This window comes from Rhinoderma darwinii, unplaced genomic scaffold (assembly GCF_050947455.1).
Source record: "Rhinoderma darwinii isolate aRhiDar2 unplaced genomic scaffold, aRhiDar2.hap1 Scaffold_546, whole genome shotgun sequence".
In the NCBI taxonomy this organism is placed as follows: domain Eukaryota; kingdom Metazoa; phylum Chordata; class Amphibia; order Anura; family Rhinodermatidae; genus Rhinoderma; species Rhinoderma darwinii.
The window spans coordinates 83,944-109,293 of record NW_027464096.1 but is presented as its reverse complement, the minus strand read 5'-3'; the positions used below and the strand labels follow the sequence as shown (position 1 = coordinate 109,293).

Sequence of the window (25,350 nt, the reverse complement as noted above, 5' to 3'; positions counted from 1 at the left end):
TTCTCTCCGCCCTCCCTTTTAGGTAAGTTAAAGAGCTGCACCTGAGCCAGCCACTGATTGATGCAGCACCACAGTCAAATAGTGGAGTGGAGTGGAGTAGGGGAACAGCAAACAGCCATTAAAGCAGCCAGCCGCCTACCCGCCACAATGGACCTACCTGTGTACACTAGATGGATGTGATGGAATGTACTGTCGTCCCTACATTTCAAGAAGAAGTAAGAATTGCAGTTGCAACAAACCCTTGCTTGCCTACAAAGAGAGCAGCAATTTGGATTTGTTACTATGTTACCTGGAAGAATAACAAACTGTGCAAGGATGGAGGTTGTAGGAGCAAAGAGAAGTTGTCTGTAAAGTTGGTGGATGCCTATTTTCCATTTTGCAGTCCCTTGTCTCCCTCTTGTGGCCTCCTGGAGGCAAGTAGCTGTGCAAAAAAAAGACAGCCTGGCGGCCGGCTGTTGCAGTGTTGCCCTCTCAGGCAACACTGAGTGACTGACTGAGCCGCACCGTCTTATATAAAGTTCAGACGGAACTTTGCACGTGTCATAGTGGAGCCCTCAGGATTCCAGAGCCAGCTTTCTGACATCATAATGGGGCCTGCCTCAGAGATAAAAGCCTGGGCCCAGGCAGTGTTGGTCAGTGCTGCTCAGCAGGCAGCACCGGACTGGATTGGATTAAAGCTGATACAAGGTGTGAAGGAACAAGGGGTGGCTGTGGGCATGCACTTGCTGCCGCTGCCAGTGTTTATCTGCATGGCAGGAGGGCATTTGGGCGTTGCCAGGAAGGCGTTTTTATGTAGATTCCTCCTCCTCTTTCAGCACTGCATTGTGGTGCAAGCAAAAGAAGCAAATCCTGTCTGGCTTCCTCTCCGGCCTTTATTCACCTCCCTCCCGCTTAGTAGCTGTAAATGTGTGTGAGCCTGCAGGGCCCCATGGAATTGCCTAGGAGTAGGCTGAATCAATCGCTGCAAGGGGTGAACAGCAGTATTAGGCAGGCTCGGTCAACGGCCGGCCCATTCGGGTTATCGCTTCTCGGCCTTTTGGCTAAGATCAAGTGTAGTATCTGTTCTTATCAGTTTAATATCTGATACGTCCCCTATCTGGGGACCATATATTAAATGGATTTTTCGAACAGGGAGATGGAAATAGAGCTTGCTCTGTCCACTCCACGCATTGACCTGGTATTGCAGTATTTCCAGGACCGGTGCACCCTTCCCTTATGTGTTGACTAAAATCAGATTCCAAAAGTGCTATTTGTGTTTGCTATTGTTTTTGTCTTTCTGATGGGATCTCCCCTTTTAATCCCATTATTTCAACACCTGTTGGACAATGCATTTGTACAGTCATGTGTGATAATGAGCTCATTTATTAAATGCAATTAATTAATACATTGCCACCTCTTGTTGTGTGTGTGTGTGTGTGTGTGTGTGTGTGTGTGTGTGTGTGTGTGTGTGTGTGTGTGTGTGTGTCTTCTGTGTTTCTGTGTTTCCGGCATTTCACATTGGAACAGCTCATTCACCTTCCTTGTCTTCTCTCCGCCCTCCCTTTTAGGTAAGTTAAAGAGCTGCACCTGAGCCAGCCACTGATTGATGCAGCACCACAGTCAAATAGTGGAGTGGAGTGGAGTAGGGGAACAGCAAACAGCCATTAAAGCAGCCAGCCGCCTACCCGCCACAATGGACCTACCTGTGTACACTAGATGGATGTGATGGAATGTACTGTCGTCCCTACATTTCAAGAAGAAGTAAGAATTGCAGTTGCAACAAACCCTTGCTTGCCTACAAAGAGAGCAGCAATTTGGATTTGTTACTATGTTACCTGGAAGAATAACAAACTGTGCAAGGATGGAGGTTGTAGGAGCAAAGAGAAGTTGTCTGTAAAGTTGGTGGATGCCTATTTTCCATTTTGCAGTCCCTTGTCTCCCTCTTGTGGCCTCCTGGAGGCAAGTAGCTGTGCAAAAAAAAGACAGCCTGGCGGCCGGCTGTTGCAGTGTTGCCCTCTCAGGCAACACTGAGTGACTGACTGAGCCGCACCGTCTTATATAAAGTTCAGACGGAACTTTGCACGTGTCATAGTGGAGCCCTCAGGATTCCAGAGCCAGCTTTCTGACATCATAATGGGGCCTGCCTCAGAGATAAAAGCCTGGGCCCAGGCAGTGTTGGTCAGTGCTGCTCAGCAGGCAGCACCGGACTGGATTGGATTAAAGCTGATACAAGGTGTGAAGGAACAAGGGGTGGCTGTGGGCATGCACTTGCTGCCGCTGCCAGTGTTTATCTGCATGGCAGGAGGGCATTTGGGCGTTGCCAGGAAGGCGTTTTTATGTAGATTCCTCCTCCTCTTTCAGCACTGCATTGTGGTGCAAGCAAAAGAAGCAAATCCTGTCTGGCTTCCTCTCCGGCCTTTATTCACCTCCCTCCCGCTTAGTAGCTGTAAATGTGTGTGAGCCTGCAGGGCCCCATGGAATTGCCTAGGAGTAGGCTGAATCAATCGCTGCAAGGGGTGAACAGCAGTATTAGGCAGGCTCGGTCAACGGCCGGCCCATTCGGGTTATCGCTTCTCGGCCTTTTGGCTAAGATCAAGTGTAGTATCTGTTCTTATCAGTTTAATATCTGATACGTCCCCTATCTGGGGACCATATATTAAATGGATTTTTCGAACAGGGAGATGGAAATAGAGCTTGCTCTGTCCACTCCACGCATTGACCTGGTATTGCAGTATTTCCAGGACCGGTGCACCCTTCCCTTATGTGTTGACTAAAATCAGATTCCAAAAGTGCTATTTGTGTTTGCTATTGTTTTTGTCTTTCTGATGGGATCTCCCCTTTTAATCCCATTATTTCAACACCTGTTGGACAATGCATTTGTACAGTCATGTGTGATAATGAGCTCATTTATTAAATGCAATTAATTAATACATTGCCACCTCTTGTTGTGTGTGTGTGTGTGTGTGTGTGTGTGTGTGTGTGTGTGTGTGTGTGTGTGTGTGTGTGTGTGTGTCTTCTGTGTTTCTGTGTTTCCGGCATTTCACATTGGAACAGCTCATTCACCTTCCTTGTCTTCTCTCCGCCCTCCCTTTTAGGTAAGTTAAAGAGCTGCACCTGAGCCAGCCACTGATTGATGCAGCACCACAGTCAAATAGTGGAGTGGAGTGGAGTAGGGGAACAGCAAACAGCCATTAAAGCAGCCAGCCGCCTACCCGCCACAATGGACCTACCTGTGTACACTAGATGGATGTGATGGAATGTACTGTCGTCCCTACATTTCAAGAAGAAGTAAGAATTGCAGTTGCAACAAACCCTTGCTTGCCTACAAAGAGAGCAGCAATTTGGATTTGTTACTATGTTACCTGGAAGAATAACAAACTGTGCAAGGATGGAGGTTGTAGGAGCAAAGAGAAGTTGTCTGTAAAGTTGGTGGATGCCTATTTTCCATTTTGCAGTCCCTTGTCTCCCTCTTGTGGCCTCCTGGAGGCAAGTAGCTGTGCAAAAAAAAGACAGCCTGGCGGCCGGCTGTTGCAGTGTTGCCCTCTCAGGCAACACTGAGTGACTGACTGAGCCGCACCGTCTTATATAAAGTTCAGACGGAACTTTGCACGTGTCATAGTGGAGCCCTCAGGATTCCAGAGCCAGCTTTCTGACATCATAATGGGGCCTGCCTCAGAGATAAAAGCCTGGGCCCAGGCAGTGTTGGTCAGTGCTGCTCAGCAGGCAGCACCGGACTGGATTGGATTAAAGCTGATACAAGGTGTGAAGGAACAAGGGGTGGCTGTGGGCATGCACTTGCTGCCGCTGCCAGTGTTTATCTGCATGGCAGGAGGGCATTTGGGCGTTGCCAGGAAGGCGTTTTTATGTAGATTCCTCCTCCTCTTTCAGCACTGCATTGTGGTGCAAGCAAAAGAAGCAAATCCTGTCTGGCTTCCTCTCCGGCCTTTATTCACCTCCCTCCCGCTTAGTAGCTGTAAATGTGTGTGAGCCTGCAGGGCCCCATGGAATTGCCTAGGAGTAGGCTGAATCAATCGCTGCAAGGGGTGAACAGCAGTATTAGGCAGGCTCGGTCAACGGCCGGCCCATTCGGGTTATCGCTTCTCGGCCTTTTGGCTAAGATCAAGTGTAGTATCTGTTCTTATCAGTTTAATATCTGATACGTCCCCTATCTGGGGACCATATATTAAATGGATTTTTCGAACAGGGAGATGGAAATAGAGCTTGCTCTGTCCACTCCACGCATTGACCTGGTATTGCAGTATTTCCAGGACCGGTGCACCCTTCCCTTATGTGTTGACTAAAATCAGATTCCAAAAGTGCTATTTGTGTTTGCTATTGTTTTTGTCTTTCTGATGGGATCTCCCCTTTTAATCCCATTATTTCAACACCTGTTGGACAATGCATTTGTACAGTCATGTGTGATAATGAGCTCATTTATTAAATGCAATTAATTAATACATTGCCACCTCTTGTTGTGTGTGTGTGTGTGTGTGTGTGTGTGTGTGTGTGTGTGTGTGTGTGTGTGTCTTCTGTGTTTCTGTGTTTCCGGCATTTCACATTGGAACAGCTCATTCACCTTCCTTGTCTTCTCTCCGCCCTCCCTTTTAGGTAAGTTAAAGAGCTGCACCTGAGCCAGCCACTGATTGATGCAGCACCACAGTCAAATAGTGGAGTGGAGTGGAGTAGGGGAACAGCAAACAGCCATTAAAGCAGCCAGCCGCCTACCCGCCACAATGGACCTACCTGTGTACACTAGATGGATGTGATGGAATGTACTGTCGTCCCTACATTTCAAGAAGAAGTAAGAATTGCAGTTGCAACAAACCCTTGCTTGCCTACAAAGAGAGCAGCAATTTGGATTTGTTACTATGTTACCTGGAAGAATAACAAACTGTGCAAGGATGGAGGTTGTAGGAGCAAAGAGAAGTTGTCTGTAAAGTTGGTGGATGCCTATTTTCCATTTTGCAGTCCCTTGTCTCCCTCTTGTGGCCTCCTGGAGGCAAGTAGCTGTGCAAAAAAAAGACAGCCTGGCGGCCGGCTGTTGCAGTGTTGCCCTCTCAGGCAACACTGAGTGACTGACTGAGCCGCACCGTCTTATATAAAGTTCAGACGGAACTTTGCACGTGTCATAGTGGAGCCCTCAGGATTCCAGAGCCAGCTTTCTGACATCATAATGGGGCCTGCCTCAGAGATAAAAGCCTGGGCCCAGGCAGTGTTGGTCAGTGCTGCTCAGCAGGCAGCACCGGACTGGATTGGATTAAAGCTGATACAAGGTGTGAAGGAACAAGGGGTGGCTGTGGGCATGCACTTGCTGCCGCTGCCAGTGTTTATCTGCATGGCAGGAGGGCATTTGGGCGTTGCCAGGAAGGCGTTTTTATGTAGATTCCTCCTCCTCTTTCAGCACTGCATTGTGGTGCAAGCAAAAGAAGCAAATCCTGTCTGGCTTCCTCTCCGGCCTTTATTCACCTCCCTCCCGCTTAGTAGCTGTAAATGTGTGTGAGCCTGCAGGGCCCCATGGAATTGCCTAGGAGTAGGCTGAATCAATCGCTGCAAGGGGTGAACAGCAGTATTAGGCAGGCTCGGTCAACGGCCGGCCCATTCGGGTTATCGCTTCTCGGCCTTTTGGCTAAGATCAAGTGTAGTATCTGTTCTTATCAGTTTAATATCTGATACGTCCCCTATCTGGGGACCATATATTAAATGGATTTTTCGAACAGGGAGATGGAAATAGAGCTTGCTCTGTCCACTCCACGCATTGACCTGGTATTGCAGTATTTCCAGGACCGGTGCACCCTTCCCTTATGTGTTGACTAAAATCAGATTCCAAAAGTGCTATTTGTGTTTGCTATTGTTTTTGTCTTTCTGATGGGATCTCCCCTTTTAATCCCATTATTTCAACACCTGTTGGACAATGCATTTGTACAGTCATGTGTGATAATGAGCTCATTTATTAAATGCAATTAATTAATACATTGCCACCTCTTGTTGTGTGTGTGTGTGTGTGTGTGTGTGTGTGTGTGTGTGTGTGTGTGTGTGTGTGTGTGTGTGTGTCTTCTGTGTTTCTGTGTTTCCGGCATTTCACATTGGAACAGCTCATTCACCTTCCTTGTCTTCTCTCCGCCCTCCCTTTTAGGTAAGTTAAAGAGCTGCACCTGAGCCAGCCACTGATTGATGCAGCACCACAGTCAAATAGTGGAGTGGAGTGGAGTAGGGGAACAGCAAACAGCCATTAAAGCAGCCAGCCGCCTACCCGCCACAATGGACCTACCTGTGTACACTAGATGGATGTGATGGAATGTACTGTCGTCCCTACATTTCAAGAAGAAGTAAGAATTGCAGTTGCAACAAACCCTTGCTTGCCTACAAAGAGAGCAGCAATTTGGATTTGTTACTATGTTACCTGGAAGAATAACAAACTGTGCAAGGATGGAGGTTGTAGGAGCAAAGAGAAGTTGTCTGTAAAGTTGGTGGATGCCTATTTTCCATTTTGCAGTCCCTTGTCTCCCTCTTGTGGCCTCCTGGAGGCAAGTAGCTGTGCAAAAAAAAGACAGCCTGGCGGCCGGCTGTTGCAGTGTTGCCCTCTCAGGCAACACTGAGTGACTGACTGAGCCGCACCGTCTTATATAAAGTTCAGACGGAACTTTGCACGTGTCATAGTGGAGCCCTCAGGATTCCAGAGCCAGCTTTCTGACATCATAATGGGGCCTGCCTCAGAGATAAAAGCCTGGGCCCAGGCAGTGTTGGTCAGTGCTGCTCAGCAGGCAGCACCGGACTGGATTGGATTAAAGCTGATACAAGGTGTGAAGGAACAAGGGGTGGCTGTGGGCATGCACTTGCTGCCGCTGCCAGTGTTTATCTGCATGGCAGGAGGGCATTTGGGCGTTGCCAGGAAGGCGTTTTTATGTAGATTCCTCCTCCTCTTTCAGCACTGCATTGTGGTGCAAGCAAAAGAAGCAAATCCTGTCTGGCTTCCTCTCCGGCCTTTATTCACCTCCCTCCCGCTTAGTAGCTGTAAATGTGTGTGAGCCTGCAGGGCCCCATGGAATTGCCTAGGAGTAGGCTGAATCAATCGCTGCAAGGGGTGAACAGCAGTATTAGGCAGGCTCGGTCAACGGCCGGCCCATTCGGGTTATCGCTTCTCGGCCTTTTGGCTAAGATCAAGTGTAGTATCTGTTCTTATCAGTTTAATATCTGATACGTCCCCTATCTGGGGACCATATATTAAATGGATTTTTCGAACAGGGAGATGGAAATAGAGCTTGCTCTGTCCACTCCACGCATTGACCTGGTATTGCAGTATTTCCAGGACCGGTGCACCCTTCCCTTATGTGTTGACTAAAATCAGATTCCAAAAGTGCTATTTGTGTTTGCTATTGTTTTTGTCTTTCTGATGGGATCTCCCCTTTTAATCCCATTATTTCAACACCTGTTGGACAATGCATTTGTACAGTCATGTGTGATAATGAGCTCATTTATTAAATGCAATTAATTAATACATTGCCACCTCTTGTTGTGTGTGTGTGTGTGTGTGTGTGTGTGTGTGTGTGTGTGTGTGTGTGTGTGTGTGTGTGTGTCTTCTGTGTTTCTGTGTTTCCGGCATTTCACATTGGAACAGCTCATTCACCTTCCTTGTCTTCTCTCCGCCCTCCCTTTTAGGTAAGTTAAAGAGCTGCACCTGAGCCAGCCACTGATTGATGCAGCACCACAGTCAAATAGTGGAGTGGAGTGGAGTAGGGGAACAGCAAACAGCCATTAAAGCAGCCAGCCGCCTACCCGCCACAATGGACCTACCTGTGTACACTAGATGGATGTGATGGAATGTACTGTCGTCCCTACATTTCAAGAAGAAGTAAGAATTGCAGTTGCAACAAACCCTTGCTTGCCTACAAAGAGAGCAGCAATTTGGATTTGTTACTATGTTACCTGGAAGAATAACAAACTGTGCAAGGATGGAGGTTGTAGGAGCAAAGAGAAGTTGTCTGTAAAGTTGGTGGATGCCTATTTTCCATTTTGCAGTCCCTTGTCTCCCTCTTGTGGCCTCCTGGAGGCAAGTAGCTGTGCAAAAAAAAGACAGCCTGGCGGCCGGCTGTTGCAGTGTTGCCCTCTCAGGCAACACTGAGTGACTGACTGAGCCGCACCGTCTTATATAAAGTTCAGACGGAACTTTGCACGTGTCATAGTGGAGCCCTCAGGATTCCAGAGCCAGCTTTCTGACATCATAATGGGGCCTGCCTCAGAGATAAAAGCCTGGGCCCAGGCAGTGTTGGTCAGTGCTGCTCAGCAGGCAGCACCGGACTGGATTGGATTAAAGCTGATACAAGGTGTGAAGGAACAAGGGGTGGCTGTGGGCATGCACTTGCTGCCGCTGCCAGTGTTTATCTGCATGGCAGGAGGGCATTTGGGCGTTGCCAGGAAGGCGTTTTTATGTAGATTCCTCCTCCTCTTTCAGCACTGCATTGTGGTGCAAGCAAAAGAAGCAAATCCTGTCTGGCTTCCTCTCCGGCCTTTATTCACCTCCCTCCCGCTTAGTAGCTGTAAATGTGTGTGAGCCTGCAGGGCCCCATGGAATTGCCTAGGAGTAGGCTGAATCAATCGCTGCAAGGGGTGAACAGCAGTATTAGGCAGGCTCGGTCAACGGCCGGCCCATTCGGGTTATCGCTTCTCGGCCTTTTGGCTAAGATCAAGTGTAGTATCTGTTCTTATCAGTTTAATATCTGATACGTCCCCTATCTGGGGACCATATATTAAATGGATTTTTCGAACAGGGAGATGGAAATAGAGCTTGCTCTGTCCACTCCACGCATTGACCTGGTATTGCAGTATTTCCAGGACCGGTGCACCCTTCCCTTATGTGTTGACTAAAATCAGATTCCAAAAGTGCTATTTGTGTTTGCTATTGTTTTTGTCTTTCTGATGGGATCTCCCCTTTTAATCCCATTATTTCAACACCTGTTGGACAATGCATTTGTACAGTCATGTGTGATAATGAGCTCATTTATTAAATGCAATTAATTAATACATTGCCACCTCTTGTTGTGTGTGTGTGTGTGTGTGTGTGTGTGTGTGTGTGTGTGTGTGTGTGTGTGTGTCTTCTGTGTTTCTGTGTTTCCGGCATTTCACATTGGAACAGCTCATTCACCTTCCTTGTCTTCTCTCCGCCCTCCCTTTTAGGTAAGTTAAAGAGCTGCACCTGAGCCAGCCACTGATTGATGCAGCACCACAGTCAAATAGTGGAGTGGAGTGGAGTAGGGGAACAGCAAACAGCCATTAAAGCAGCCAGCCGCCTACCCGCCACAATGGACCTACCTGTGTACACTAGATGGATGTGATGGAATGTACTGTCGTCCCTACATTTCAAGAAGAAGTAAGAATTGCAGTTGCAACAAACCCTTGCTTGCCTACAAAGAGAGCAGCAATTTGGATTTGTTACTATGTTACCTGGAAGAATAACAAACTGTGCAAGGATGGAGGTTGTAGGAGCAAAGAGAAGTTGTCTGTAAAGTTGGTGGATGCCTATTTTCCATTTTGCAGTCCCTTGTCTCCCTCTTGTGGCCTCCTGGAGGCAAGTAGCTGTGCAAAAAAAAGACAGCCTGGCGGCCGGCTGTTGCAGTGTTGCCCTCTCAGGCAACACTGAGTGACTGACTGAGCCGCACCGTCTTATATAAAGTTCAGACGGAACTTTGCACGTGTCATAGTGGAGCCCTCAGGATTCCAGAGCCAGCTTTCTGACATCATAATGGGGCCTGCCTCAGAGATAAAAGCCTGGGCCCAGGCAGTGTTGGTCAGTGCTGCTCAGCAGGCAGCACCGGACTGGATTGGATTAAAGCTGATACAAGGTGTGAAGGAACAAGGGGTGGCTGTGGGCATGCACTTGCTGCCGCTGCCAGTGTTTATCTGCATGGCAGGAGGGCATTTGGGCGTTGCCAGGAAGGCGTTTTTATGTAGATTCCTCCTCCTCTTTCAGCACTGCATTGTGGTGCAAGCAAAAGAAGCAAATCCTGTCTGGCTTCCTCTCCGGCCTTTATTCACCTCCCTCCCGCTTAGTAGCTGTAAATGTGTGTGAGCCTGCAGGGCCCCATGGAATTGCCTAGGAGTAGGCTGAATCAATCGCTGCAAGGGGTGAACAGCAGTATTAGGCAGGCTCGGTCAACGGCCGGCCCATTCGGGTTATCGCTTCTCGGCCTTTTGGCTAAGATCAAGTGTAGTATCTGTTCTTATCAGTTTAATATCTGATACGTCCCCTATCTGGGGACCATATATTAAATGGATTTTTCGAACAGGGAGATGGAAATAGAGCTTGCTCTGTCCACTCCACGCATTGACCTGGTATTGCAGTATTTCCAGGACCGGTGCACCCTTCCCTTATGTGTTGACTAAAATCAGATTCCAAAAGTGCTATTTGTGTTTGCTATTGTTTTTGTCTTTCTGATGGGATCTCCCCTTTTAATCCCATTATTTCAACACCTGTTGGACAATGCATTTGTACAGTCATGTGTGATAATGAGCTCATTTATTAAATGCAATTAATTAATACATTGCCACCTCTTGTGTGTGTGTGTGTGTGTGTGTGTGTGTGTGTGTGTGTGTGTGTGTGTGTGTGTGTGTCTTCTGTGTTTCTGTGTTTCCGGCATTTCACATTGGAACAGCTCATTCACCTTCCTTGTCTTCTCTCCGCCCTCCCTTTTAGGTAAGTTAAAGAGCTGCACCTGAGCCAGCCACTGATTGATGCAGCACCACAGTCAAATAGTGGAGTGGAGTGGAGTAGGGGAACAGCAAACAGCCATTAAAGCAGCCAGCCGCCTACCCGCCACAATGGACCTACCTGTGTACACTAGATGGATGTGATGGAATGTACTGTCGTCCCTACATTTCAAGAAGAAGTAAGAATTGCAGTTGCAACAAACCCTTGCTTGCCTACAAAGAGAGCAGCAATTTGGATTTGTTACTATGTTACCTGGAAGAATAACAAACTGTGCAAGGATGGAGGTTGTAGGAGCAAAGAGAAGTTGTCTGTAAAGTTGGTGGATGCCTATTTTCCATTTTGCAGTCCCTTGTCTCCCTCTTGTGGCCTCCTGGAGGCAAGTAGCTGTGCAAAAAAAAGACAGCCTGGCGGCCGGCTGTTGCAGTGTTGCCCTCTCAGGCAACACTGAGTGACTGACTGAGCCGCACCGTCTTATATAAAGTTCAGACGGAACTTTGCACGTGTCATAGTGGAGCCCTCAGGATTCCAGAGCCAGCTTTCTGACATCATAATGGGGCCTGCCTCAGAGATAAAAGCCTGGGCCCAGGCAGTGTTGGTCAGTGCTGCTCAGCAGGCAGCACCGGACTGGATTGGATTAAAGCTGATACAAGGTGTGAAGGAACAAGGGGTGGCTGTGGGCATGCACTTGCTGCCGCTGCCAGTGTTTATCTGCATGGCAGGAGGGCATTTGGGCGTTGCCAGGAAGGCGTTTTTATGTAGATTCCTCCTCCTCTTTCAGCACTGCATTGTGGTGCAAGCAAAAGAAGCAAATCCTGTCTGGCTTCCTCTCCGGCCTTTATTCACCTCCCTCCCGCTTAGTAGCTGTAAATGTGTGTGAGCCTGCAGGGCCCCATGGAATTGCCTAGGAGTAGGCTGAATCAATCGCTGCAAGGGGTGAACAGCAGTATTAGGCAGGCTCGGTCAACGGCCGGCCCATTCGGGTTATCGCTTCTCGGCCTTTTGGCTAAGATCAAGTGTAGTATCTGTTCTTATCAGTTTAATATCTGATACGTCCCCTATCTGGGGACCATATATTAAATGGATTTTTCGAACAGGGAGATGGAAATAGAGCTTGCTCTGTCCACTCCACGCATTGACCTGGTATTGCAGTATTTCCAGGACCGGTGCACCCTTCCCTTATGTGTTGACTAAAATCAGATTCCAAAAGTGCTATTTGTGTTTGCTATTGTTTTTGTCTTTCTGATGGGATCTCCCCTTTTAATCCCATTATTTCAACACCTGTTGGACAATGCATTTGTACAGTCATGTGTGATAATGAGCTCATTTATTAAATGCAATTAATTAATACATTGCCACCTCTTGTTGTGTGTGTGTGTGTGTGTGTGTGTGTGTGTGTGTGTGTGTGTGTGTGTGTGTGTGTGTGTGTGTGTGTGTCTTCTGTGTTTCTGTGTTTCCGGCATTTCACATTGGAACAGCTCATTCACCTTCCTTGTCTTCTCTCCGCCCTCCCTTTTAGGTAAGTTAAAGAGCTGCACCTGAGCCAGCCACTGATTGATGCAGCACCACAGTCAAATAGTGGAGTGGAGTGGAGTAGGGGAACAGCAAACAGCCATTAAAGCAGCCAGCCGCCTACCCGCCACAATGGACCTACCTGTGTACACTAGATGGATGTGATGGAATGTACTGTCGTCCCTACATTTCAAGAAGAAGTAAGAATTGCAGTTGCAACAAACCCTTGCTTGCCTACAAAGAGAGCAGCAATTTGGATTTGTTACTATGTTACCTGGAAGAATAACAAACTGTGCAAGGATGGAGGTTGTAGGAGCAAAGAGAAGTTGTCTGTAAAGTTGGTGGATGCCTATTTTCCATTTTGCAGTCCCTTGTCTCCCTCTTGTGGCCTCCTGGAGGCAAGTAGCTGTGCAAAAAAAAGACAGCCTGGCGGCCGGCTGTTGCAGTGTTGCCCTCTCAGGCAACACTGAGTGACTGACTGAGCCGCACCGTCTTATATAAAGTTCAGACGGAACTTTGCACGTGTCATAGTGGAGCCCTCAGGATTCCAGAGCCAGCTTTCTGACATCATAATGGGGCCTGCCTCAGAGATAAAAGCCTGGGCCCAGGCAGTGTTGGTCAGTGCTGCTCAGCAGGCAGCACCGGACTGGATTGGATTAAAGCTGATACAAGGTGTGAAGGAACAAGGGGTGGCTGTGGGCATGCACTTGCTGCCGCTGCCAGTGTTTATCTGCATGGCAGGAGGGCATTTGGGCGTTGCCAGGAAGGCGTTTTTATGTAGATTCCTCCTCCTCTTTCAGCACTGCATTGTGGTGCAAGCAAAAGAAGCAAATCCTGTCTGGCTTCCTCTCCGGCCTTTATTCACCTCCCTCCCGCTTAGTAGCTGTAAATGTGTGTGAGCCTGCAGGGCCCCATGGAATTGCCTAGGAGTAGGCTGAATCAATCGCTGCAAGGGGTGAACAGCAGTATTAGGCAGGCTCGGTCAACGGCCGGCCCATTCGGGTTATCGCTTCTCGGCCTTTTGGCTAAGATCAAGTGTAGTATCTGTTCTTATCAGTTTAATATCTGATACGTCCCCTATCTGGGGACCATATATTAAATGGATTTTTCGAACAGGGAGATGGAAATAGAGCTTGCTCTGTCCACTCCACGCATTGACCTGGTATTGCAGTATTTCCAGGACCGGTGCACCCTTCCCTTATGTGTTGACTAAAATCAGATTCCAAAAGTGCTATTTGTGTTTGCTATTGTTTTTGTCTTTCTGATGGGATCTCCCCTTTTAATCCCATTATTTCAACACCTGTTGGACAATGCATTTGTACAGTCATGTGTGATAATGAGCTCATTTATTAAATGCAATTAATTAATACATTGCCACCTCTTGTTGTGTGTGTGTGTGTGTGTGTGTGTGTGTGTGTGTGTGTGTGTGTGTGTGTGTGTGTGTGTGTGTGTCTTCTGTGTTTCTGTGTTTCCGGCATTTCACATTGGAACAGCTCATTCACCTTCCTTGTCTTCTCTCCGCCCTCCCTTTTAGGTAAGTTAAAGAGCTGCACCTGAGCCAGCCACTGATTGATGCAGCACCACAGTCAAATAGTGGAGTGGAGTGGAGTAGGGGAACAGCAAACAGCCATTAAAGCAGCCAGCCGCCTACCCGCCACAATGGACCTACCTGTGTACACTAGATGGATGTGATGGAATGTACTGTCGTCCCTACATTTCAAGAAGAAGTAAGAATTGCAGTTGCAACAAACCCTTGCTTGCCTACAAAGAGAGCAGCAATTTGGATTTGTTACTATGTTACCTGGAAGAATAACAAACTGTGCAAGGATGGAGGTTGTAGGAGCAAAGAGAAGTTGTCTGTAAAGTTGGTGGATGCCTATTTTCCATTTTGCAGTCCCTTGTCTCCCTCTTGTGGCCTCCTGGAGGCAAGTAGCTGTGCAAAAAAAAGACAGCCTGGCGGCCGGCTGTTGCAGTGTTGCCCTCTCAGGCAACACTGAGTGACTGACTGAGCCGCACCGTCTTATATAAAGTTCAGACGGAACTTTGCACGTGTCATAGTGGAGCCCTCAGGATTCCAGAGCCAGCTTTCTGACATCATAATGGGGCCTGCCTCAGAGATAAAAGCCTGGGCCCAGGCAGTGTTGGTCAGTGCTGCTCAGCAGGCAGCACCGGACTGGATTGGATTAAAGCTGATACAAGGTGTGAAGGAACAAGGGGTGGCTGTGGGCATGCACTTGCTGCCGCTGCCAGTGTTTATCTGCATGGCAGGAGGGCATTTGGGCGTTGCCAGGAAGGCGTTTTTATGTAGATTCCTCCTCCTCTTTCAGCACTGCATTGTGGTGCAAGCAAAAGAAGCAAATCCTGTCTGGCTTCCTCTCCGGCCTTTATTCACCTCCCTCCCGCTTAGTAGCTGTAAATGTGTGTGAGCCTGCAGGGCCCCATGGAATTGCCTAGGAGTAGGCTGAATCAATCGCTGCAAGGGGTGAACAGCAGTATTAGGCAGGCTCGGTCAACGGCCGGCCCATTCGGGTTATCGCTTCTCGGCCTTTTGGCTAAGCTCAAGTGGCTAACCAGAGGCGTCCAGTGCTGAACTCTCGGCCCTGCAGCATCGCCCTTTGGGGCTTAAGCTGCTTGTTGCTATAGGGAGACAGCCAGTGGCAGGAAGGCGATCGACATGGGCGTTATTGTACGTCACGCTAAGGCCGGGGAAACCCGGGTCAAGTACGGCATTCGGATCGAAGTTGATGTTGGATCAGAGAAGACCCTGGACCTACGACACCTGGTGAACAACATCTTGTTTGGAATTCTGAAAGTGGAGCGGAAGAAAATCCTTTGTCTTCAGGAGCATAAGGTTGGTCATTTTACCTTGATATTGACGGATTTACCTGCCTGCCATACTTTCCATTACAATTTGATGCAAAATGTGAACAATCCTGAGCTTGGAGGACTTACTTTTATCCTGCTGTATGATGAAGGAGAAGTCTTCCTGGTTGTTTTTCTCTACAATGCACATGTACCTTTGCAAGATATCACGGCATTCCTGTCTAGACATTGTGCATATGTTAAGTTTGAGAATAAAATCTTGAACACTGAAATGATCTGGAATGGGAAATACAAATTTCGGGTCCGGTTTCGGCAAGATATTGAGGAACCAGGAGGCTTCCATTTCCCTCCATCGAACTTCTCCATTGGAAGAGACAGGGGATATCTGTTTTTTCCCAGGTGTCCTCCCTTCTGCAGGAATTGTAAAGTTTTTGGCCACACAAGGGAAGGATGTCAAAATTCAGGGAAGTGTTCCAGATGTAACCAGGAGGGTCACAAAGCAAAAGAATGTGTCAACCGCATTGTTTGTAATCTCTGCGAGGTGGAAGGGCATACATTCAAAGACTGCCCTCTGCGGAAGAAGTCATATGCAGAGGCAGCCAGGAGCCAAGTGGCTGAGATGATAGCGAGAACTGGACGGTTGGGCGAGGAGGTACCCGCTGACTATCTGGCTTCTTTAAGCACATCTCCAGTAGAAGTACGTGTGGAGGAAGGGGCAGGCATGGAGGTAGCCCCGGTCGAGGAGGATCTTCCTCACCCATCCGATGCCCAGACTGGGCTACAGGGTGAGGGAGAAATTGAGGGCGACGTCCCCGTGACTCCTCCTGTTTCTTGGAGTCTGGATGAAGTGTTTCTGGAAGGAGTTGGAGGTCAAGGGGATTTTACCACTGTAGGCACCCGACCTGCAGACGAAATTCTGGATATGGGGGCTAAGAGAGCCAGGCTGGCCACGTCACCCCCTGTAACCCCTGGAAGGGAGGAGGAATACCCCTCATCAGTGATTTCGTTTGATGAGCCTTTTCTAGAAGATCAAGGGACCAGTTTCTTCACATTAGGTTGCCAGCCTCCAGAAGGCAAAGGCTGAAGTGCAAATGGACAACCTGCGGTTATCTGGCTATGAAAATTAAAATATGGCATCCAAACCTACATTTGATGTCGTATCCTTAAATGTACGACTGATTCAATCTAAGCCCAGGAGGGCTGCAGTTCTGGATTTTTTAAAAAATTTAGGAGCTGATGTATATTGTTTGCAAGAATGCGGTATTAGGGAACCTGTGCCAGAACAGGAATGGCCATATGGCCAATGTATATGGTCTGGTTCTTCTATAAATAAAAATGATGGGGTAGGAATATTGCTAGGGAATAGGAATTTAAAATTAGAAAGTTATATTGTGGTGGAAGTGGGGAGGTGTATTTTGGCAGAGATAAATGTCAGAGGGTGGAGGGTAAGGGTAATTAATATATATGGAGCAACAAAAAAAGAAGAGAGGTTAGAGCTCCTAGAGAAGTTGTCCTTTTTTTTGCCAGGGAGAATTCCTACGATTTGGGTTGGGGACTTTAACTGTGTGACGGAAGGGGAAAAAATGGATGTATCTGGTAAAAAGTTGTACCAATTAATCAAAGATTTTTCTTTTATAGATGCTGCTGAGGTTCATTTGGGAAAGCCACCACCCGACACTTATAGGTCTGATAGAGGAGGGGTAACATCAAGGATAGATCGGGTGCTTTTCTCAAAAAATGTGGGGTGCATGAGTTTGCGGCAGCGCGATGTGACCTTTTCTGACCATGTGTGTATGTGTGCAACTTTTGAAGGGGATGTTCGTTTAGTGCGTGGTGCAGGGGTATGGAAGTTAAATGTAAGTTTATTAGAGGATGAAAGAATTGTGAAGGCTTTTATATATGCGTATAAAGGATGGAAATCGCGGCAGGAATCTTTTGGGAATGTGTTGGAGTGGTGGGATTGGATGAAGAATGAATGTAAAAGATTCTTTAAAAAATGGGGCTATAAAAAAGCAGCTATGCTAAGAAACCAATATAATGAGTTGAATGTTAGAATAGAATGGTTGAGAAAACTTGGCGAGCTTGGTGTGGATGTCAGTGATTTGATGAGGGACGCAAGGAATGAAAGTAGGCTTTTATTAGAGGAAAAAGGGAAAAAAATTATATATAGATCAAAAGTTGAAAACTTAGACAAAGATGAAAAATGTACAAGATTTTTTTTCAAAAAAATATGTGGTAAAAAGGATGATATGGATGAATTATTGAATGATAGGGGTGAGTGTGTTTCTGGAAAGGATGTGATGAGTGAAGTTGAAGGTTTTTATACCCAGTTGTATGGAGAGAAGTGGTATGATAAGGATTTGATGAATGAGGTTTTGAATGGGTTGGAAAATAAACTTGGAGAGGAAGATTGTGAGTCTCTGTGTGGTGATATTACCATGGATGAAGTGAGAAATGTGGTGATGAGTGCAAGTAAAAATAAAACACCTGGGAAGGATGGGATCCCAATTGAATTATATGTGAGGATGTGGGATATAATTGGTGGGGATTTGCTTGAGGTATGTCAGTATATGTGGAAGCATGGTGTGTTGAGCAAATCTATGAAAGAAGGTGTGGTTGTGCTGATATATAAAAAAGGTGAGAAGAAAAATTTGGCAAATTGGAGGCCAATTACTTTGTTGGATTCTGACTATAAGTGTTTTAGTAAAGTATTGGCCAATAGGATGCGTGAGGTTGTTGCTGAAGTGGTGAATGAAGATCAAGTGTGTGCAGTGCCTGGTAGAAGTATGACTGATAATTTGTTGTTACTAAGGGATATGATTGGGGACTGTATGGATAGAAAGCAGAAATGTATGGTCCTATCTGTGGATTTTGAAAAGGCATTTGATAGGGTGTCGCATGAGTTTATGTTTAGTGTGCTGTGTAAAATGGGTTTTCCGAGAAAGTTTGTGTATGCAGTGAAAGGTTTGTATGGGAACGTAACAAGTGAGTTTCTCGTAAATGGGTTTCTGAGTGGAAAAGTGGGGATAAGGTCAGGTGTCAGGCAGGGTTGTCCTATGTCCCCTGTCCTGTTCATTAGTGTGATTGAAGTGTTGTTGTGTATGGTTAGAAGGGAAAAATTTATGAGGGGGTTATTAATTCCTGGGAGTAATGGTAAGTTTCTGAAAGTATTGGGTTATATGGACGATGTGGTGATTGTTAGTGAAAGAGAGGCGGAGATAAATAGAGCGAGATTGTTGTTGAGGTTGTTTTGTAGTGCGTCTGCGTTTAAAGTGAATTGGGGTAAATGTAGCTTTAAGTGTTTTGGTGATAGGAGTGTGAGAATGGATGGGGTTAATTGTGAGATGGGTGCTATTAAAATATTGGGTGTGCAATTTAATGAGGATTTGAGAGGGAATGAAAGTTGGGATGAATGTGGTATGAGAATAGAACGAAAACTGAACTTTTGGAGACTGAGAAGTTTGACACTGACGGGAAAAATTTTGATAGTTAAATCTGTTGTGTTACCAATTTTACTTTTTTGTGCAGTTGTTTTCCCTTTTGCTACTCACAAAATTAAGAAGACGGAAAAGATGATTTTTACATTTTTTTGGGGGAGTAGAATGGAAAAATTGAAGAGAGAGTATGTGTATAAGATGTGTGTGAATGGTGGTTTGGATTTTCCAAATGTTGAGGTATTTTTGGCTTTGAATTATATCAAAGTGGTGTCTGTGTTAGTGCAGAGGAATAATAAGACTGGTTTCATGATTAGATACTTGGCTGGTTGGATGTTGTATGGTCTGAATTGGGTAAAGAGAGATGCAAGTGTGCCTGTGGCTTTCAAGTGTCCAGTGTGGTATATGAGGATTGAGGTTTTTGTGAGGAAAAATGACTTGCTTGCTGTGCCAATGAGTGAGTTTAAAAATAAGAATGCGGTGATGAAGAGAATACGTGCGAATGAAATTCCATGTGAAATTGCAGGTTTGAGGTCTAATGAAGTGCAGAGTGTATGGAGTAAATTGAAGGTGAGTGGTATGTCAAACAGACAGCGTGATATTGTATGGATGTCGCTGCATAATATCCTACCTGTTAGGCAAGTGCAGAAAAGAAGGGATCTTATTAGGTCTGAGGTTTGCCCGAGGAATGGATGTGGAGCAAGTGAGAGTGTGAGACATATGTTGTGGGATTGTGACTATTCGTATGAAGTATGGAAAGGGGTGGGTGGTTTGTGTAAAGAACTAGCGGGGGTAAAATTTGTTAATTGGAAAGTAGCAATGTTTGGAATGGGTGCAAGTAGTCGTATGAAAGATAGAATTATGTGGTTAATTATGGCATGTGTGATGGAAAGTTTGTGGGATGTGAGAAACTTGTTAGTGTTTAAAAGGAAATTAGTGCCTGTAAATGAGTGTATTAGGATGATTTTGTCTAGACTTTACGTCATGTATTTGTGGGATAGACAGCGTGGTGGTGGCCTAGATTCAGAGGGGATATGGAAGTTCAAAAAATGGAAATTCCTGATACGATGTAGGTAATATTGTTCTGTTTTTTTTTGTGATTGTTTATGTAAATTGAAGAAAAAATAAAGAACAAACCAGAATGATGATAAGTTTGAAGCAACGTGGATTTGATTTTCAAGTTTTGAGAAACATTATAAGTTGCTTATAACTAACTGAAATGGTTTTAAAACAAAAAAAAAAAAAAAAAATCTGTTCTTATCAGTTTAATATCTGATACGTCCCCTATCTGGGGACCATATATTAAATGGATTTTTCGAACAGGGAGATGGAAATAGAGCTTGCTCTGTCCACTCCACGCATTGACCTGGTATTGCAGTATTTCCAGGACCGGTGCACCCTTCCCTTATGTGTTGACTAAAATCAGATTCCAAAAGTGCTATTTGTGTTTGCTATTGTTTTTGTCTTTCTGATGGGATCTCCCCTTTTAATCCCATTATTTCAACACCTGTTGGACAATGCATTTGTACAGTCATGTGTGATAATGAGCTCATTTATTAAATGCAATTAATTAATACATTGCCACCTCTTGTTGTGTGTGTGTGTGTGTGTGTGTGTGTGTGTGTGTGTGTGTGTGTGTGTGTGTGTGTGTGTGTGTCTTCTGTGTTTCTGTGTTTCCGGCATTTCACATTGGAACAGCTCATTCACCTTCCTTGTCTTCTCTCCGCCCTCCCTTTTAGGTAAGTTAAAGAGCTGCACCTGAGCCAGCCACTGATTGATGCAGCACCACAGTCAAATAGTGGAGTGGAGTGGAGTAGGGGAACAGCAAACAGCCATTAAAGCAGCCAGCCGCCTACCCGCCACAATGGACCTACCTGTGTACACTAGATGGATGTGATGGAATGTACTGTCGTCCCTACATTTCAAGAAGAAGTAAGAATTGCAGTTGCAACAAACCCTTGCTTGCCTACAAAGAGAGCAGCAATTTGGATTTGTTACTATGTTACCTGGAAGAATAACAAACTGTGCAAGGATGGAGGTTGTAGGAGCAAAGAGAAGTTGTCTGTAAAGTTGGTGGATGCCTATTTTCCATTTTGCAGTCCCTTGTCTCCCTCTTGTGGCCTCCTGGAGGCAAGTAGCTGTGCAAAAAAAAGACAGCCTGGCGGCCGGCTGTTGCAGTGTTGCCCTCTCAGGCAACACTGAGTGACTGACTGAGCCGCACCGTCTTATATAAAGTTCAGACGGAACTTTGCACGTGTCATAGTGGAGCCCTCAGGATTCCAGAGCCAGCTTTCTGACATCATAATGGGGCCTGCCTCAGAGATAAAAGCCTGGGCCCAGGCAGTGTTGGTCAGTGCTGCTCAGCAGGCAGCACCGGACTGGATTGGATTAAAGCTGATACAAGGTGTGAAGGAACAAGGGGTGGCTGTGGGCATGCACTTGCTGCCGCTGCCAGTGTTTATCTGCATGGCAGGAGGGCATTTGGGCGTTGCCAGGAAGGCGTTTTTATGTAGATTCCTCCTCCTCTTTCAGCACTGCATTGTGGTGCAAGCAAAAGAAGCAAATCCTGTCTGGCTTCCTCTCCGGCCTTTATTCACCTCCCTCCCGCTTAGTAGCTGTAAATGTGTGTGAGCCTGCAGGGCCCCATGGAATTGCCTAGGAGTAGGCTGAATCAATCGCTGCAAGGGGTGAACAGCAGTATTAGGCAGGCTCGGTCAACGGCCGGCCCATTCGGGTTATCGCTTCTCGGCCTTTTGGCTAAGATCAAGTGTAGTATCTGTTCTTATCAGTTTAATATCTGATACGTCCCCTATCTGGGGACCATATATTAAATGGATTTTTCGAACAGGGAGATGGAAATAGAGCTTGCTCTGTCCACTCCACGCATTGACCTGGTATTGCAGTATTTCCAGGACCGGTGCACCCTTCCCTTATGTGTTGACTAAAATCAGATTCCAAAAGTGCTATTTGTGTTTGCTATTGTTTTTGTCTTTCTGATGGGATCTCCCCTTTTAATCCCATTATTTCAACACCTGTTGGACAATGCATTTGTACAGTCATGTGTGATAATGAGCTCATTTATTAAATGCAATTAATTAATACATTGCCACCTCTTGTTGTGTGTGTGTGTGTGTGTGTGTGTGTGTGTGTGTGTGTGTGTGTGTGTGTGTGTGTGTGTGTGTCTTCTGTGTTTCTGTGTTTCCGGCATTTCACATTGGAACAGCTCATTCACCTTCCTTGTCTTCTCTCCGCCCTCCCTTTTAGGTAAGTTAAAGAGCTGCACCTGAGCCAGCCACTGATTGATGCAGCACCACAGTCAAATAGTGGAGTGGAGTGGAGTAGGGGAACAGCAAACAGCCATTAAAGCAGCCAGCCGCCTACCCGCCACAATGGACCTACCTGTGTACACTAGATGGATGTGATGGAATGTACTGTCGTCCCTACATTTCAAGAAGAAGTAAGAATTGCAGTTGCAACAAACCCTTGCTTGCCTACAAAGAGAGCAGCAATTTGGATTTGTTACTATGTTACCTGGAAGAATAACAAACTGTGCAAGGATGGAGGTTGTAGGAGCAAAGAGAAGTTGTCTGTAAAGTTGGTGGATGCCTATTTTCCATTTTGCAGTCCCTTGTCTCCCTCTTGTGGCCTCCTGGAGGCAAGTAGCTGTGCAAAAAAAAGACAGCCTGGCGGCCGGCTGTTGCAGTGTTGCCCTCTCAGGCAACACTGAGTGACTGACTGAGCCGCACCGTCTTATATAAAGTTCAGACGGAACTTTGCACGTGTCATAGTGGAGCCCTCAGGATTCCAGAGCCAGCTTTCTGACATCATAATGGGGCCTGCCTCAGAGATAAAAGCCTGGGCCCAGGCAGTGTTGGTCAGTGCTGCTCAGCAGGCAGCACCGGACTGGATTGGATTAAAGCTGATACAAGGTGTGAAGGAACAAGGGGTGGCTGTGGGCATGCACTTGCTGCCGCTGCCAGTGTTTATCTGCATGGCAGGAGGGCATTTGGGCGTTGCCAGGAAGGCGTTTTTATGTAGATTCCTCCTCCTCTTTCAGCACTGCATTGTGGTGCAAGCAAAAGAAGCAAATCCTGTCTGGCTTCCTCTCCGGCCTTTATTCACCTCCCTCCCGCTTAGTAGCTGTAAATGTGTGTGAGCCTGCAGGGCCCCATGGAATTGCCTAGGAGTAGGCTGAATCAATCGCTGCAAGGGGTGAACAGCAGTATTAGGCAGGCTCGGTCAACGGCCGGCCCATTCGGGTTATCGCTTCTCGGCCTTTTGGCTAAGATCAAGTGTAGTATCTGTTCTTATCAGTTTAATATCTGATACGTCCCCTATCTGGGGACCATATATTAAATGGATTTTTCGAACAGGGAGATGGAAATAGAGCTTGCTCTGTCCACTCCACGCATTGACCTGGTATTGCAGTATTTCCAGGACCGGTGCACCCTTCCCTTATGTGTTGACTAAAATCAGATTCCAAAAGTGCTATTTGTGTTTGCTATTGTTTTTGTCTTTCTGATGGGATCTCCCCTTTTAATCCCATTATTTCAACACCTGTTGGACAATGCATTTGTACAGTCATGTGTGATAATGAGCTCATTTATTAAATGCAATTAATTAATACATTGCCACCTCTTGTTGTGTGTGTGTGTGTGTGTGTGTGTGTGTGTGTGTGTGTGTGTGTGTGTGTGTGTGTGTGTGTGTCTTCTGTGTTTCTGTGTTTCCGGCATTTCACATTGGAACAGCTCATTCACCTTCCTTGTCTTCTCTCCGCCCTCCCTTTTAGGTAAGTTAAAGAGCTGCACCTGAGCCAGCCACTGATTGATGCAGCACCACAGTCAAATAGTGGAGTGGAGTGGAGTAGGGGAACAGCAAACAGCCATTAAAGCAGCCAGCCGCCTACCCGCCACAATGGACCTACCTGTGTACACTAGATGGATGTGATGGAATGTACTGTCGTCCCTACATTTCAAGAAGAAGTAAGAATTGCAGTTGCAACAAACCCTTGCTTGCCTACAAAGAGAGCAGCAATTTGGATTTGTTACTATGTTACCTGGAAGAATAACAAACTGTGCAAGGATGGAGGTTGTAGGAGCAAAGAGAAGTTGTCTGTAAAGTTGGTGGATGCCTATTTTCCATTTTGCAGTCCCTTGTCTCCCTCTTGTGGCCTCCTGGAGGCAAGTAGCTGTGCAAAAAAAAGACAGCCTGGCGGCCGGCTGTTGCAGTGTTGCCCTCTCAGGCAACACTGAGTGACTGACTGAGCCGCACCGTCTTATATAAAGTTCAGACGGAACTTTGCACGTGTCATAGTGGAGCCCTCAGGATTCCAGAGCCAGCTTTCTGACATCATAATGGGGCCTGCCTCAGAGATAAAAGCCTGGGCCCAGGCAGTGTTGGTCAGTGCTGCTCAGCAGGCAGCACCGGACTGGATTGGATTAAAGCTGATACAAGGTGTGAAGGAACAAGGGGTGGCTGTGGGCATGCACTTGCTGCCGCTGCCAGTGTTTATCTGCATGGCAGGAGGGCATTTGGGCGTTGCCAGGAAGGCGTTTTTATGTAGATTCCTCCTCCTCTTTCAGCACTGCATTGTGGTGCAAGCAAAAGAAGCAAATCCTGTCTGGCTTCCTCTCCGGCCTTTATTCACCTCCCTCCCGCTTAGTAGCTGTAAATGTGTGTGAGCCTGCAGGGCCCCATGGAATTGCCTAGGAGTAGGCTGAATCAATCGCTGCAAGGGGTGAACAGCAGTATTAGGCAGGCTCGGTCAACGGCCGGCCCATTCGGGTTATCGCTTCTCGGCCTTTTGGCTAAGATCAAGTGTAGTATCTGTTCTTATCAGTTTAATATCTGATACGTCCCCTATCTGGGGACCATATATTAAATGGATTTTTCGAACAGGGAGATGGAAATAGAGCTTGCTCTGTCCACTCCACGCATTGACCTGGTATTGCAGTATTTCCAGGACCGGTGCACCCTTCCCTTATGTGTTGACTAAAATCAGATTCCAAAAGTGCTATTTGTGTTTGCTATTGTTTTTGTCTTTCTGATGGGATCTCCCCTTTTAATCCCATTATTTCAACACCTGTTGGACAATGCATTTGTACAGTCATGTGTGATAATGAGCTCATTTATTAAATGCAATTAATTAATACATTGCCACCTCTTGTTGTGTGTGTGTGTGTGTGTGTGTGTGTGTGTGTGTGTGTGTGTGTGTGTGTGTGTGTGTGTGTGTCTTCTGTGTTTCTGTGTTTCCGGCATTTCACATTGGAACAGCTCATTCACCTTCCTTGTCTTCTCTCCGCCCTCCCTTTTAGGTAAGTTAAAGAGCTGCACCTGAGCCAGCCACTGATTGATGCAGCACCACAGTCAAATAGTGGAGTGGAGTGGAGTAGGGGAACAGCAAACAGCCATTAAAGCAGCCAGCCGCCTACCCGCCACAATGGACCTACCTGTGTACACTAGATGGATGTGATGGAATGTACTGTCGTCCCTACATTTCAAGAAGAAGTAAGAATTGCAGTTGCAACAAACCCTTGCTTGCCTACAAAGAGAGCAGCAATTTGGATTTGTTACTATGTTACCTGGAAGAATAACAAACTGTGCAAGGATGGAGGTTGTAGGAGCAAAGAGAAGTTGTCTGTAAAGTTGGTGGATGCCTATTTTCCATTTTGCAGTCCCTTGTCTCCCTCTTGTGGCCTCCTGGAGGCAAGTAGCTGTGCAAAAAAAAGACAGCCTGGCGGCCGGCTGTTGCAGTGTTGCCCTCTCAGGCAACACTGAGTGACTGACTGAGCCGCACCGTCTTATATAAAGTTCAGACGGAACTTTGCACGTGTCATAGTGGAGCCCTCAGGATTCCAGAGCCAGCTTTCTGACATCATAATGGGGCCTGCCTCAGAGATAAAA

The 25,350-nt window shown here is 46.6% G+C and overlaps 13 non-coding genes across 13 annotated transcripts; all 13 read left to right on the top strand.

Annotated features, from left to right (window-relative positions):
* The first annotated feature begins 1,020 nt into the window (after positions 1 to 1,020).
* LOC142723099 (U2 spliceosomal RNA) lies at positions 1,021 to 1,211 on the top strand. The gene has a single exon (XR_012875317.1). It is a non-coding gene; the product is annotated as a U2 spliceosomal RNA (small nuclear RNA).
* A 1,334-nt stretch (positions 1,212 to 2,545) lies between these two features.
* Positions 2,546 to 2,736, top strand: LOC142723097 (U2 spliceosomal RNA). Its single transcript, XR_012875315.1, has one exon. It is a non-coding gene; the product is annotated as a U2 spliceosomal RNA (small nuclear RNA).
* Positions 2,737 to 4,072: 1,336 nt separating this feature from the next.
* Positions 4,073 to 4,263, top strand: LOC142723096 (U2 spliceosomal RNA). Its single transcript, XR_012875314.1, has one exon. It is a non-coding gene; the product is annotated as a U2 spliceosomal RNA (small nuclear RNA).
* Positions 4,264 to 5,585: 1,322 nt separating this feature from the next.
* Positions 5,586 to 5,776, top strand: LOC142723095 (U2 spliceosomal RNA). Its single transcript, XR_012875312.1, has one exon. It is a non-coding gene; the product is annotated as a U2 spliceosomal RNA (small nuclear RNA).
* A 1,334-nt stretch (positions 5,777 to 7,110) lies between these two features.
* Positions 7,111 to 7,301, top strand: LOC142723094 (U2 spliceosomal RNA). Its single transcript, XR_012875311.1, has one exon. It is a non-coding gene; the product is annotated as a U2 spliceosomal RNA (small nuclear RNA).
* A 1,332-nt stretch (positions 7,302 to 8,633) lies between these two features.
* On the top strand, positions 8,634 to 8,824 carry LOC142723093 (U2 spliceosomal RNA). The gene has a single exon (XR_012875310.1). It is a non-coding gene; the product is annotated as a U2 spliceosomal RNA (small nuclear RNA).
* Positions 8,825 to 10,148: 1,324 nt separating this feature from the next.
* On the top strand, positions 10,149 to 10,339 carry LOC142723092 (U2 spliceosomal RNA). The gene has a single exon (XR_012875309.1). It is a non-coding gene; the product is annotated as a U2 spliceosomal RNA (small nuclear RNA).
* Positions 10,340 to 11,664: 1,325 nt separating this feature from the next.
* LOC142723091 (U2 spliceosomal RNA) lies at positions 11,665 to 11,855 on the top strand. Its single transcript, XR_012875308.1, has one exon. It is a non-coding gene; the product is annotated as a U2 spliceosomal RNA (small nuclear RNA).
* A 1,340-nt stretch (positions 11,856 to 13,195) lies between these two features.
* On the top strand, positions 13,196 to 13,386 carry LOC142723089 (U2 spliceosomal RNA). Its single transcript, XR_012875307.1, has one exon. It is a non-coding gene; the product is annotated as a U2 spliceosomal RNA (small nuclear RNA).
* A 6,280-nt stretch (positions 13,387 to 19,666) lies between these two features.
* LOC142722978 (U2 spliceosomal RNA) lies at positions 19,667 to 19,850 on the top strand. The gene has a single exon (XR_012875234.1). It is a non-coding gene; the product is annotated as a U2 spliceosomal RNA (small nuclear RNA).
* A 1,334-nt stretch (positions 19,851 to 21,184) lies between these two features.
* LOC142723088 (U2 spliceosomal RNA) lies at positions 21,185 to 21,375 on the top strand. The gene has a single exon (XR_012875306.1). It is a non-coding gene; the product is annotated as a U2 spliceosomal RNA (small nuclear RNA).
* Positions 21,376 to 22,709: 1,334 nt separating this feature from the next.
* Positions 22,710 to 22,900, top strand: LOC142723087 (U2 spliceosomal RNA). Its single transcript, XR_012875305.1, has one exon. It is a non-coding gene; the product is annotated as a U2 spliceosomal RNA (small nuclear RNA).
* A 1,334-nt stretch (positions 22,901 to 24,234) lies between these two features.
* On the top strand, positions 24,235 to 24,425 carry LOC142723085 (U2 spliceosomal RNA). Its single transcript, XR_012875303.1, has one exon. It is a non-coding gene; the product is annotated as a U2 spliceosomal RNA (small nuclear RNA).
* Positions 24,426 to 25,350: the final 925 nt, after the last annotated feature.